At 45.4% G+C, this 14,727-nt stretch overlaps 2 non-coding genes across 2 annotated transcripts; one reads left to right on the top strand and one right to left on the bottom strand.

Annotated features, from left to right (window-relative positions):
* The first annotated feature begins 1,038 nt into the window (after positions 1-1,038).
* On the top strand, positions 1,039-1,110 carry trnam-cau (transfer RNA methionine (anticodon CAU)). Its single transcript has one exon. It is a non-coding gene; the product is annotated as a tRNA-Met (tRNA).
* A 12,167-nt stretch (positions 1,111-13,277) lies between these two features.
* trnat-agu (transfer RNA threonine (anticodon AGU)) lies at positions 13,278-13,351 on the bottom strand. The gene has a single exon. It is a non-coding gene; the product is annotated as a tRNA-Thr (tRNA).
* Positions 13,352-14,727: the final 1,376 nt, after the last annotated feature.

The raw sequence follows: 14,727 nt of genomic DNA, 5'->3' as shown, positions 1-14,727 counted from the left end.
GTTCCTTTCTGGGTCCGAATGATCTCTTCCTGCTTTTCTGTGTGTCTTTCTCTGTCTGTTCCTTTCTGGGTCCGAATGATCTCTTCCTGGTTTTCTGTGTGTCTTTCTCTGTCTGTTCCTTTCTGGGTCCGAATGATCTCTTCCTGCTTTGCTGTGTGTCTTTCTCTGTCTGTTCCTTTCTGGGTCCGAATGATCTCTTCCTGCTTTTCTGTGTGTCTTTCTCTGTCTGTTCCTTTCTGGGTCCGAATGATCTCTTCCTGCTTTTCTGTGTGTCTTTCTCTGTCTGTTCCTTTCTGGGTCCGAATGATCTCTTCCTGGTTTTCTGTGTGTCTTTCTCTGTCTGTTCCTTTCTGGGTCCGAATGATCTCTTCCTGGTTTTCTGTGTGTCTTTCTCTGTCTGTTCCTTTCTGGGTCCGAATGATCTCTTCCTGGTTTTCTGTGTGTCTTTCTCTGTCTGTTCCTTTCTGGGTCCGAATGATCTCTTCCTGCTTTTCTGTGTGTCTTTCTCTGTCTGTTCCTTTCTGGGTCCGAATGATCTCTTCCTGCTTTTCTGTGTGTCTTTCTCTGTCTGTTCCTTTCTGGGTCCGAATGATCTCTTCCTGCTTTTCTGTGTGTCTTTCTCTGTCTGTTCCTTTCTGGGTCCGAATGATCTCTTCCTGCTTTTCTGTGTGTCTTTCTCTGTCTGTTCCTTTCTGGGTCCGAATGATCTCTTCCTGCTTTTCTGTGTGTCTTTCTCTGTCTGTTCCTTTCTGGGTCCGAATGATCTCTTCCTGGTTTTCTGTGTGTCTTTCTCTGTCTGTTCCTTTCTGGGTCCGAATGATCTCTGCCCGGTTTTCTGTGTGTCTTTCTCTGCCTGCCTCATTGTCGGTGCTGTTACTCTGTGTCCTTGTGTCATTGTGCAGTGAGGGTGAGTCCGTCAGCACGTGTGTTGCTGAGTCCGGGATTCTTGAGAAATCCGACTGCAATCCTATTTTTATAAAAGCATTGGGGAAATGAACATATTTCACTAACGGGCAGCTAAAATTTAAACCACCAGTTAGCAGAGTGGCGCAGCGGAAGCGTGCTGGGCCCATAACCCAGAGGTCGATGGATCGAAACCATTCTCTGCTATTTATGTTCGGTAATAACACAAACAGTTCACTTTCAAAATATCAAGTATTTTACCCATAATAACAAGATGTGCTCGATTGCAATCAGCTTTTTCCTTCTGGTGAACACATCAATCAGTAACAGATCACTTTTGCTCACACGAACACAAGCTGCAAACACGGAACAGCCGAGTCTCTCCCACTTTGTCAACCCCTTCCTGCAGAGCCTCCTCTCCACCACCAGATGGTGATGTTGGCCACAATAAAACCAGGACAAATGGTCACAGTGAGGAGACGGTCAGTGACAGAAAATAAAACAATAACAGGGAAAACCTTTACACAACAACAGGGTACATCTTTACACAACAGAAAACATATTTACACAACAGGAAATACCTTTAGACAACAGGGAGAATACAATCATACAAATGCCTTGTTTCTCCATCTCAGTTTCTTTGTCTGTCTCTCTCTCTCCGTCCCTCACTTTTATTTCCTCACAGTCTATTAGTTTTCTGTGTGTTTTTCTCTCTGTCCCGTTGTCGATGGTGTTACTCAGCGTCCTTGTAACATTGCGTAGCCAGGCTGAGCCTCCCAACACCTGTGTTATAGAACATAGAACAGGACAGCACAGTACAGGCCCTTCGGCCCACGATGTTGTGCCGAACCTTTAACCTACTCTCAGATCAAAACTACCTACATACCCTTCATTCTACTATCATCCATGTACCTATCCAAGAGATGCTTAAATGTCCCTAATGTATCTGCTTCTACTACCATCACTGGCAGTGCATTCCACGCACCCACCACTCTCTGTGTAAAGAACCTACCTCTGACATCTCCCCGAAACCTTCCTCCATCACCTTAAAATTATGCCCCCTGGTGATAGCCCTTTCCACCCTGGGAAAAAGTCTATGACTATCCATTCTATCTATGCCTCTCATCATCTTGTACCCCTCTATCAAGTCACCTCTCATCCTTCTTCGTTCCAATGGGAAAAGGCCTAGCACCCTCAATCTTTCTTCGTAAGACATACCCTCCAGTCCAGGCAGCATCCTGATAAATCTCCTCTGCACCCTCTCTAAAGCTTCCACATCCTTCCTATAATGAGACGACCAGAACTGAACACAATATTCTAAGTGTGGTTGAACCAGGGCTTTATAGAGCTGCAGCATAACCTCGCGGCTCTTAAACTCAACCCCCCTGTTAATGAAAGCCAACACACCATATGCCTTCTTAACAACCCTATCAACTTGGGTGGCAACTTTGAGCGATCTATGGACATGGGCCCCAAAATCCCTCTGTTCCTCCACACTACCAAGAATCCTGTCTTTCAGCCTGCATTCTGCATTCAAATTCGACCTTCCAAAATGAATCACTTCACACTTTTCCAGGTTGAACTCCATCTGCCACTTCTCAGCCCAGCTCTGCATCCTGTCAATGTCCCGTTGCAACCTACAACAGCCTTCCACACTATCCACAACTCCAGCAACCTTCGTGTCATCGGCAAACCTGCTAACCCAGACTTCCACTTCCTCATCCAAGTCATTTATAAAAATCACAAAGAGCAGAGGTCCCAAAACAGATCCCTGTGGAACACCACTGGTCACCGAGCTCCAGGCTGAATACTTTCCATCTACTACCACCCTCTGTCTTCTATGGGCCAGCCAATTCTGTATCCAGACAGCCAACTTTCCCTGTATCCATTGCCTCCTTACTTTCTGAATGAGCCTACCATGGGGAACCTTATCAAACGCCTTGCTGAACTCCATATACACCACATCCTCTGCTCTTCCTTCATCAATGTGTTTTGTCACATCTTCAAAGAATTCAATAAGGCTTGTGAGGCATGACCTGCCCCTCACAAAGCCATGCTGACTGTCTCTAATCAAACTCTGCTTTTCCAACTAATCATAAATCCTGTCACTCAGAATCCTCTCCAATAATTTGCCCACTACCTACGTAAGACTGACTGGTCTGTAATTCCCAGGGTTATCCCTATTCCCTTTCTTGAACAAGGGAATAACATTTGCCACCCTCCAATCATCTGGTACTACTCCAGTGGACAGTGAGGACGCAAAGATCATCGCCAAAGGCGCGGCAATCTCTTCCCTCGCTTCCCTTAATATCCTTGGGTATATCCCGTCTGTCCCCAGGGACTTATCTGTCCTCATGTCTTTCAAAATTTCCAGCACATCCTCCCTCTTAACTTCAACCTGTTTGAGCATATTAGCCTGTTTCACGCTGTCCTCACAAACGACCAGGTCCCTCTCACTAGTGAATACTGAAGCAAAGTATTCATTTAGGACCTCCCCTACCTCCTCCGACTCCAGGCACAAGTTCCCTCCACTATCCCTGATCGGCCCTACCCTCACTCTGGCCATCCTCTTGTTCCTTACAGATGTGTAGAACGCATTGGGATTTTCCTTAATCCTACCCGCCAATACTTCTTCATGTCCCCTTCTAGCTCTCCTTAGTCCATTCTTCAGTTCCTTCCTGGCTACCTTGTAACCCTCTAGAGCCCTGTCTGATCCTTGCTTCCTCAACCTTAAGTAAGCTTCCTTCTTCCTCTTGACTAGCTGTTCCACATTTCTTGTCATCCAAGTTTCCTTCACCCTACCATCCCTTCCTTGCCTCATCGGGACAAACCTATCCAGCAGTCGCAGCAAGTGCTCCCTAAACAACCTCCACATTTCTGTCGTGCATTTCCCTGAGAACATCTGTTCCCAATTTATGCACCCCAGTTCCTGCCTAATAGCATTGTAATTCCCCCTCCCCCAATTAAATATTTTCCCATCCCGTCTGCTCCTGTCCCTCTCCATGACGATAGTAAAGGTCAGGGAGTTGTGATCACTATCACCGAAATGCTCTCCCACCGAGAGATCTGCCACCTGGCCTGGTTCGTTGCCAAGCACCAAATCCAACATAGCCTCCCCTCTAGTCGGCTTATCTACATATTGAGTCAGGAAACCTTCCTGGACACACCTGACAAAAACTGTTCCATCCAAACTATTTGCACTAAGGAGGTTCCAATCAATATTAGGGAAGTTGAAGTCACCCATGACAATAACCCTGTTACTTCTGCACCTTTCCAAAATCTGCCTCCCAATCTGTTCCTCGTGTCTCTGTTGCTATTGAGGGGTCTATAGAAAACTCCCAATAAAGTGACTGCTCCTTTCCTGTTTCTGACTTCCACCCATAATGACTCAGTAGACAAACCCTCCTCGATGACCTCCCTTTCTGCAGCTGTGATACTATCCCTGATTAACAATGCCACTCCCCCACTTCTTTTACCTCCCTCCCTATTCCTTTTGAAACATCTAAACCCCGGAACATCCAACATCCATTCCTGCCCCTGTGATATCCAAGTGTCCGTAATGGCCACAACATCCTAGCTCGAAGTACTGATCCATGCTCTAAGTTCATCAACCTTATTCCTGACACTTCTTGCATTAAAATAGACACACTTCAACCCATCATAGTGGCTGAAACTTTGCCCTGTCAACTGTCTAACCTTTCTGACAGACTCTCTGCACTCTGTATCTGCCTGTTCAACAGCTACCCCATCCACGTATCCATAGCTCCGGTTCCCATCCCCCTGCCAAACTAGTTTAAACCCTCCCGAAGAGCTCTCGCAAACCTCCCGCCCAGGATATTGCTGCCTTTCCAGTTCAGATGCAACCCGTTCTTCTTGTACAGGTCCCACCTTCCCCAGAAGGTATCCCAATGATCCACATAACTGAAGCCCTCCCTCCTACACCAGCTCTGTAGCCACGTGTTCAGCTGCACTCGCTCTCTGTTTCTAGCCTCATAAGCACGTGGCACCGGTATCAATCCTGAGATTACTACTCTGCTCGTCTTGCCTTTTACCTTCCAACCGAACTCCTATATTTGCTTTTCAGGTCCTCATCCCTTTTCTGAGCTATGTCATTGGTACCGATATGTCCCACGACTTCTGGCTGCTCCCCCTCCCCCTTAAGAATCCTGTAGACTCGATCCGAGATATCCCTAACCCTGGCACCCGGGAGGCAACATCCCATCCAGGAGTCTCGTTCGCGACCACAGAATCTCCTGTCTGTTCCTCTAACCATTGAATCTCCTATCACTATCGTTCTCCTATTCTCCACCCTTCCCTTCTGAGCCGCAGAGCCAGGCTCAGTGCCAGAGACCTGGCCACTGTGGCTTTCCCCTGGCAGGTCCCCCCACCCCGCCAACCAAAGGGGATCCCTGCACTGTGCGCCTATTCCCTTTCCCTCCCCTGACTGTCACCCAGCTACCTTTATCCTGTGACTTCGGTGTCAGTACTTCCCTATAACTGCTCTTTATCATCCCCTCTGCCTCCCGCATGATCCGATGTTCATCCAGCTCCAGCTCCAGTTCCCTAACGCGGTCTCTGAGGAGCTGGAGTTGGGTGCACTTCTCACAGGTGAAGTCAGCAGGGACACAAGTGGTGACCCTTACCTCCCACATCCTGCAAGAGGAGCATGCAACTGCCCTAGTTTCCATCCCCTCTGCTCTAAATTGACAACAGAGAATAAAAAAATATAAAGGAAAACCTTACCTTACCAAACCCTCCACACAAGAGTCCTTTTTTTTGGTTGGAGGAGGAGGATGGCATGGAGGAGGAGGATGGGTGGGAGACACGACACGTGTAGTGTTTCGGGTTTCGCCACTGCCCAAATATATAAGTTCACTTACCCAGCAGTCCTCGTGTCCACGTCCGCCGAATCGCCAGGTAAGTACTTTATAGTGAAACTTACCTTCCCGGCTGCCCCCTGGCTCGCACGATCACCGCTACTGCTGATCAAAGGTGTTGCTGTCATAAAAACAGAAAATGCTGGAAATGCTCAGTCGGTCTGGCAGCATCTGTGCAGAGAGAAACAGTTCACAGTTCAGGTCTGTTTCCTTAGCTCACATTAACTTTGTTTCTTTCTCCACAGATGCTGCCAGACCTGCTGACTATTTCAAGCATTTTCTGTTTATGTTTCAGATTTCCAGCATCCGCAGTATTTTGCTTTTGTACGTGTGTTGCTATGTCTGGGACTGTTTGAGTGCAATTCTATTGCTTTATAAACAGCGTTGAAACAAACGTTTATCTAGTTAACACACAGCACTAATGCACAGCTGGATATAAACAGCAGCCTGCAGCAGAGGGTGCAGTGGAAGTTTATTAACACAAATAATTCACCAGCACTATATTTACTGCTGCCCACAATCACACCACGCTTCATCTTAACATATTTTATTATTCATTGACATCAACTTCTTGCTTCCAATAAACACTTCAATTTGGAACACAGCTTCCAAATCACCTTTATTCACAAACCCGAACACAAGCTGCAAATGCTGCAAACACACACCAGCCCAGACTTTCCCCTTTCTGTCAACCCATTCCTGCATCACTGCCTCTCCACCAACAGTTGTTGCTAGAATCATGCAATCAGAGAATGGCTAAAGCACAGAATGAGGCCATTCGGCCTGACGAACCCATGCTGGCTCTCTGCTAAAGCAACTCACCTCGTCTCACTCCCCAGTCAGTTCAATTTCGGTGGTGGGAAAACTTCTCGAAAGAATAATTCGGGACAAAATTAATAGTCCCATGGACAAATGTGGGTTAATTCAGGAAAGACAGCATGGATGTCTTCAGGGAAAATCATGTTTAACTGTCCTGCTGGAGATTTTTGATGAGGTAACAGAGAGGGATGATGAGGGCAATGCTGTTGATGTGGTGGACATGGACTTTCAAAAGGTCTGACAGCATCTGAATGGTCACTGACCTGAAATGTTAACTCTGTTTCTCTCTCTCCAGATGCAGCCAGCCCTGCTGAGTATTTCCAGCACTTTCTGTTTATCTTTCAGATTTCTAGCATCTGCAGTATTTTGCTTTTATTGACTTTCAAAAGGAGTTTGATACAATGCAACACAACAGACTTGTGAGCAAAGTTATAACTCATGGAATAAAAGGGACAGTAGTGACATGGACATGGAATTGGCTGAGTGACAGGAAACAAAGAGTAGTGATCAATGGATGTTCTTCGGGCTCGAGGAATGTTTGTAGTGGAGTTCCCCAGGAGTCAGTGTTGGGACCCTTGCCTTTCCTGATATATATTAATGACCTAGACATTGGTGTACAGGGCAGAATTTCAAAATTTATGGATGATACGAAAATTGGAAGCATTGTGAACTGGAAGGATGATAGTGTGGAACTTCAAAAGGACATAGACAAGTTGGTGGAATGGGAGGACAGATGACAGGTGAAGTTCAATGCAGAGAAATGTGAATTGATTCATTTTGGTAGGAAGAACATGGAGTGACAATATAGAATAAAGGGTACAATTCTAAAGGGGGTGCAGGAGCAGTGGGACTGGGGTTATATGTCATTGGTTGAGAGAGTGGTTAATAAAGCATACAGTATCCTCGGCTTTAGTGAGAGAGGCATAGAGTACAAGAACAAGGAGGTCATGTTGAACTTGTATAAGACACTAGCCTCAGCTGAAGTATTGCGTCCAGTTCTGGGTGCCACACTTTGGGAAAGATGTGAAGGCATTGGAGAGATTATGGAAAAGATTCATGAGAATGGTTCCAGGGATGAGGAATTTCAGTTATGAAGATGGATTGGAGAAGTTAGGATTGTTTTCCTTGGAGAAAAGAAGGCTAAGAGGAGATTTCATAGTGGTATTCAAAATGATGAGGGGTGTGGACAGAGTGGATAGGGAGAAACTGTTCCCACTTGTGAAAGGATTGAGAACGAAAGGGCACAGATTTAAAGTAATTGGTAAAAGAAGCAAAAGCGACATGAGGAAAAACTTTTTCACACAGCGAGTGGTTAAAGTATGAACTGCCTGAGAATGTGATGGAGGCAGGTTCAATTGAAGCATTCAAAGGGGAATTGGACTGTTATCTGAAAAGGAAGAATGTGCAGGATTATGGGAAGAAGACGGGGAAGTGACATGAGGTGAATTGCTCATTTGGAGAGTCAGTGCAGACACGATGGGCCAAATGGCCTCCTTCTGTGCAGTAACAATTCTGTGATTCTGTGATTCCAATATTCAAGTCATTTATATATATGGTGGTCCTGACACTGACCCTTGTGGACATCACTGTTCACCATCTTCCATTCTGAAAAACAACCAAATATCACAACTCGCTTTTCTTGATATTTCATCCATTTTTTAATCGAAGCAGATACTGACCCTCCTATTCCAGTAACCTCAGTTTTGTTACCCAGTCTTTTATGTGGTAGTCTGTCAAACGCTTTCTTAAAATCCATATAGACAACATCCATTGCTTTCCCTTCATCAACCTTTTCTGTTTCTTCATCAAAAAAATCAGTTATATTAGTGCAGAAGTGGAAAGGTGCTGAACCTCTCAGTTTTCGATCTTCCCAAACCAAGTTCAAGGCCTGAATAATGAACCGATTGCCTCATTAGTTCTGTGAATAATACAATGATTTAATAGACAAAGTTTTGAAACATTCCTGCCCATAAATCTTGATAACAGAGAGTGTGTGGATCTCCTGACTCAGAATGTTTAATGGATACAGTCCTCAGATCCGACAAGGAACCCCTGAACATCCACAGTAAAGACAGTGTGGATGAGGAAATGTAAGAGCCGGGAGCTGAAACTCAGGGACGGCCGAGCTCTCCTGTCATTGAGCTTGTGTGTCTGCTCTGCTCGCCGCACTTCCGGCTCTACTTTGTTTCCAATGAAAAGATGAAAAAGGCCGTTCGGTTTTCCTCTCACTGACAGCGTGTTTCACTCGGGTTAATATAACCCGGGACTTTTGCTGCTGAAATGAATTCTGCAAGGTCCCAGCAAACACACCGGCTCCCTCCTTTCTCCCCTCTTTCTATCTGATTGTTTTATCAGGAGGGGCTCAATAATAACAAACCCCCTGCAGGGAATGACCGCAAATTGAGCATCTAACTGGGGCAAGTGGGCAGCTTCCTGGGTTCTAGGTTCCCCCTACCCCGCCCCTCCCTCCCTCCAGTCCAAGCCCCTCTTCACTTTCTTTGGGACTTTGATGAGGGTGAAATGGGGAAAGTTCCCATTGATGTTTGAATGCTGAATTGCTGCAAAGATCTGCGCACGCGCGACATAGCCCCGCCCCCTGTGAGACGTCACAATGAGGAGTGGTGCGCATGCGCAGCCTTTCCCCAACCCAGACTGTGAGGCCATTCACTCAATCAGGGGAAGATGCTTTAAATCAGCTGCTAATGGAGACTTCCCGGGCCCGGGGGAAGGGAATAAACAGCATCTGCTTCCAGCAGCCACTGCTTTGGGAGCGTGTCCGCAGATGTGCTCAGAGATTAGCATTGAGTGGTTGGAAGTTGAGGGGGAGTCGGGGAGTGTTTGTAACAGACACTGTGGAGCAGGAGCTGCTCCCAGAACATGGAGTGAGCCGGGGACACGGGGAAGGGAGAGTTCATTCTCGGACAGTGTCTGTACAGGCTCAGGGAGACACAATGGGAAGAAATCACTATTGAAAATCACTGACAATTTCACCACCCAATGGAGAGGGAATTTTCCTGCTTTAGTTCCAGTCTCTCACTGTTTGTTGGATCGTGAACAGTGGGGGGAAAATAGCTGCAAAATAACGATGTGGACAGTTAGACAAAGAGCATTTATTGCAGACACCAGGTGAGACGTGTGAAAGGCACATTTTAAACAGTGGCTGCTTGTTTTCTGTTGAAATAGAAATGTGACTGTGTAAAGGTCACTGCTCCATCGGACAGTCCCAGTCATTGAGCAGTGCAGGACTTGTGTTGTTTCTGAATGTCACAAACTTGTTTTAAAACCACTGCAAACACCTGGTAAACAGAAGCTGAATACTGCAGTACTGCAGTGGAGTCAGACACTGACACTGTTTGTGTTCTTGGTTTTCATTTTGTGATTGTTCATAATGATTATTATTGGGACGATTACATTGATCGCTTTTGTATCTTCTACCTCACCAGTTCTTTCATTCCTGCAGGAAAATACATGAAAGAACCTGAATGGATGTGGTGATTCTTGGACACAAGGAAAAGTGCAGTGATCTCGTTCCAACACACAGTCGGTACAGGATCACTCCCAAAGCACAGAGATACTGCCAGCTCATCAGTTCCACTGGAACAAACAAAAGAAGTAGTCAGACAGACACTGATCCCAAAGTCAAGAGACACATTTTCAATCCAACAGTCAAACAACGGCAGGAGAGACAGAAGTTGTTTCTATTTCACTCCAATTCAGTACAGCTGACAGGTTGATACAACAATCACAGTCCAAAAACAAACTCACTATCCGATCTAAATAAACTCTGTTACCATGGTCACATTTTAAATATAAAATCTGAAATAGAACAGACAAAATTTACAGAATTGAAAGGTACAGAATGAATGGGTGGCACAGTGGTGCAGCGGTCAGCACTGCAACCTCACAGCTCCAGGGACCCGGGTTCGATTCTGGGTGGAGTTTGCAAGTTCTCCCTGTGACCGCATGGGTTTTGGCCGGGTGCTCCAGTTTCCTCCCACTGCCAAAGACTTGCAGGTGATAGGTAAATTGGCCATTGTAAATTGCCCCGAGTGCAGGGAGCTGGTAGGGAAATATGGGGACTGGTGGGGATGTGGTAAGAATATGGAATTAATATAGGATTAATATAAATGGGTGGTTGATGGTCGGCACAGACTCGGTGGGCCGAAGGGCCTGTTTCAGTGCTGTATCTCTAAATAAAAAAAAAAATAAATAAATATTGATACATTAAGAGAGCGGGAAACAGTGAGAGCAGAGTGGAGCATAAAGAGCCCAGGAGAGGGAGCAAGAGTTCACTCGGAGAGCAGGGAACAGCAAGAGCAGACGTCAAAAAAGGCAAAGGAATACACAATTAATGGGAGAACACTGAATGGTGTAGAGGAAGTGAGGGACGTTGGAGTGAATGTCCACAGATCCCTGAAGTAGCAGTACAGGTCAATAAGGTGGTATATGGAATCCTTTCCTTTATAACTGAGGTATCGAGTATAAGGGTGACCTGGTATCCATGTCAATAAGTCATTGACAGCTAACATGCAGGTGCAGCAAGCAATTAGGAAGGCTAATAGTATGTTAGCCTTTTTCGCAAGAGGATTTGAGTACAGGAGTAGTGAATTCTTGCTTCAATTGTATAGAACCCTGGTTGGACTGCACTTGGAGTACTGTGTGCAGCTTTGGTTCCCTCCCCTAAGGAAGGATATTATTGCCACAGATGGAGTGCAAAGAACGTTCATCAGACTTGTTCCTGGGATGGTGGGACTGTCCTATGAAGAGAGATTGGGGAAACTGGGACTGTATTCTCTAGAGTTTTGAAGAATGAGAGGTGATCTCATTGAAACCTACAAAATATTTAAAGGACAGTCAGGGTAGATGCAGCTAAGATGTTTCCCCTGGTTGGGGAGTCGAGAACCAGGGGACGCAATTTCAAAATAAGGGGCAAGCCACTTAGGACAGAGATGAGGAGAAATGTTGTTACTCAGAGGGTTGTGAATCTTTGGAATTCTGTAACCCAGAGGGCTGTGGAAGCTCAGTCATTGAGAATGTTTAAAGCAGAGATTGATAGATTTCTAAATACAAATGATATAAGGGAATATGAGGAAAGTGTGGGGAAAAGGGCATTGAAGTGGATGATCAGCCATGATCATATTGAATGGTGGGGCAGGCTCGATGGGCTGAATGGCCGACTCCTGCTCCTATGTTCCTAACTCCACATTGTCGATGAGACACAGCCTCAGGCCGACTTGTCGGGTGTTACAAACAGATATCACTGCTTCTGATCTTCACCAGAACAGAGAGTGAGATGTAACATTGATCATCAAACAGACTGTGAGAGAATACAACAGAATAAAACACGTGGAGAGACACTGTGGAATAACAAATAGATTTGATTGGAATGTTAAATTTTGATTGGAATAGATAAAACAGCAGAAACAGCAGATTAAATTGGGACAGAAAAGAGAAACTGATGGGAAGAAGGAAGAAAAGAAAGGATGGATCTGTTCACTTTTTTCAGTTTTTTCACTGGTCCATCAAAGCTGGATTAAAAAAAGATGCAAAAAACAGAGAATTTCACCAAAAAGGGAGATTAAATGCTGCCGAAACCTTGGATCGAAGGATGCCCCAACAGATCACCTGTTTAACTGTCTCCTCACTGGGGGATTTCAATCAATGAGCAATATAATTCTCTACTTTTCTTTTGTTAAATGAAACCACTACTTTCACTTGGAGTTAATATCCCTGTGTTCCAACTCCTGAATAATAAAATTGTGAGTTTCACGATATTTTCTGGACGCATTTCCTGCTGAAAGAACTAAGAACTCTTTTCTAATTTACACAATACTATATACACACTCATCAAGCCTCCGAAACTAGCATCCTTGGTGCTGCTCTCTTCTCCCAAACCTCATCTCATGTGACTGTTACATCATCACTCTGATTGTGGGAGGGGTTAATCCCACTGTCTTCAGCATTAGCCCTTTACATCCTCATACTGCACTGTCTGTCCAAAAAAAATCGGTGGAGGGAACTTGAATTATCAAAACAGCAACAGCTGCCAGTTGAAAATCAACTCAACCCATCAGAGAGAGACTGTCAGAGAACTTCCTGCATCCAGTCCTGACCCTGTCACATGAAGCAGCTGCTCACCCAGACCCCACTCTCATCAACACTGAACATTTTTACTGAGACCCTTCAAATATTGCTTATAAAAGGCCGCAAAGATCAAAGTTCACACAGTTGTATTAAATACAACAAAGTTTAATATCTTCTCACCGTTTCTCGGTAACCACATGAGACATAGGCTTTCTTATTTGGTTCCTTTGATTTTTCTTGTTCCTGACTGACAAATATTCCAAACCTCAGATAAACCCTCCCACTTGCGTCATGTCCCAGTCTCGGTTAAAAGCAACACATAATGACACAAACACTCTCCTTCAGTGAGATTAATATCAAGCTGTTTTCCAGGTTGAATGTGACTGTGAACAAATTTATGGCAAAGAAGTTACCTTTGATGTATTAGCACTGTAATTCTGTCCAAGGAGGATTAGCCATTCCAAACTCATATCCTTCACAAAGGCTATTTTTGTATGCAATTGAAATTCATCATGTATTTTGAATTAAAGTTCACAAGACACAGGTGTCAAGGTTCATAATGAAACTTTTCAAGCATGTTGCTACTGTAAAATAAGGCTCTGCTGGGAGTTGAACCCAGGATCTCCTGTTTACTAGACAGATGCTTTAACCAACTAAGCTACAGAGCCAGATTGCGAATGCGTGAGCAATTGAAATCAGAGGAAGACCATGCAGATAGTGGGCAGACTTTGGCGAGTCAAGAGCTGAGTTCGTCACGGCAGAGTTCCCAGCCTCTGACTCGCTCTTGTAGTTGTAGCTGTGGTTGTAATTGTAATAGGCAACCGTCCGTCTCGGAAGACGATGGGCTACACCCGGGGTGTACGTTACTTCTGTATTAAACATCGTTTGTTGTGGCTGTAGAGGACGACTCGTGAGTGACAATCCCTTCCGCAGCTGGTACAGATGAATATCATTGGCCCGAGGTCGACTGATAATTTTTCCTTCCTCTGAGCTCTCTTTCCCACCATCTGGTCATTTCTTTTGTCCTCTGCTTTTCCCATGGTCTTCCTGAATGCCTTTCTCCAGGAATTCCAGTCAGCAGGAAGGACTTCCCATGCATCGACTCCAATCCCAGTCGGCTTGAGATCTCGCTTTACAGATGTCCTTGTATCACAGACGTGGGTGACCTGTTGGTCTCGTGCTGATAGCAAGCTCACCAAAGAGCATGTCTTTGGCAAAGCAACCGTCATCCATTCAGCACACATGACCCAGTCAACAGAGTCACCTCTGACTCAAGAGGGCAAACATGCTGCAGATCCCTGCACGCTGGTGCACTTCTGCATTCGGCACTCTGTCCTGCCAGGAGATGCCCAATATCCATCTGAGACAGCGGAGGTGGAAGCTGTTCAGCTGCTTTTCTTGGCTTGCATAAGTTGTTGATGCTTCTCTACTATAAAGGAGGGTGCTGAGAACACAAGCCTGGTACATGTGGAGCTTTGTATTTTCGATCAGTTTGCTGTCGGTTCACACTCGTCTTCTCAACTTTGACATGACAGCTGCAGCATTGACAATCCTGGTGCTGATTTCAGTTTCAAGGGACAGATTGCTGGTGATTGTTGATACAAGGTATGTGAAGCTGTTGACAGCCTCCAAAGTGAGGCTGTCGATGTTGATGGAAGGTGGAGTCTCTACGTCCTGGCACATAACTTTGATCTTCCTGATGCTGATCGTCAGTCCAAACTCCTTGCAGGCCAGGGAGAACCGATATACAAGTTGCTGTTAATGAACTTCATTATGGGATGTCAGCACAGCGTCATCAGCAAACAGCAACTCACTGACTCATTTTGGTCTTGGTGCGCAGTCTTGCCAAGATGAACAGCTTGTCATCAGCTCTGGTATGCAGGTGAACACCCCCATCTGAGTCACAGAAAGTTTAAAATAGCAGCATGGAGAAGGATATGACAATTGTAAAGGATGTGAGCTGTGAGGAGGGTACAAGGAGGCTTCCAGGGGACTTGGACAGGATAAGTGAATGAAATGACAGATGGAATATAATGTGAATAAG

Source organism: Heterodontus francisci, unplaced genomic scaffold (genome assembly GCF_036365525.1).
Source record: "Heterodontus francisci isolate sHetFra1 unplaced genomic scaffold, sHetFra1.hap1 HAP1_SCAFFOLD_221, whole genome shotgun sequence".
Lineage (NCBI taxonomy): Eukaryota > Metazoa > Chordata > Chondrichthyes > Heterodontiformes > Heterodontidae > Heterodontus > Heterodontus francisci.
The sequence above is the reverse complement of the archived record's forward strand: the minus strand, read 5'-3'. Positions and strand labels throughout refer to the sequence as shown.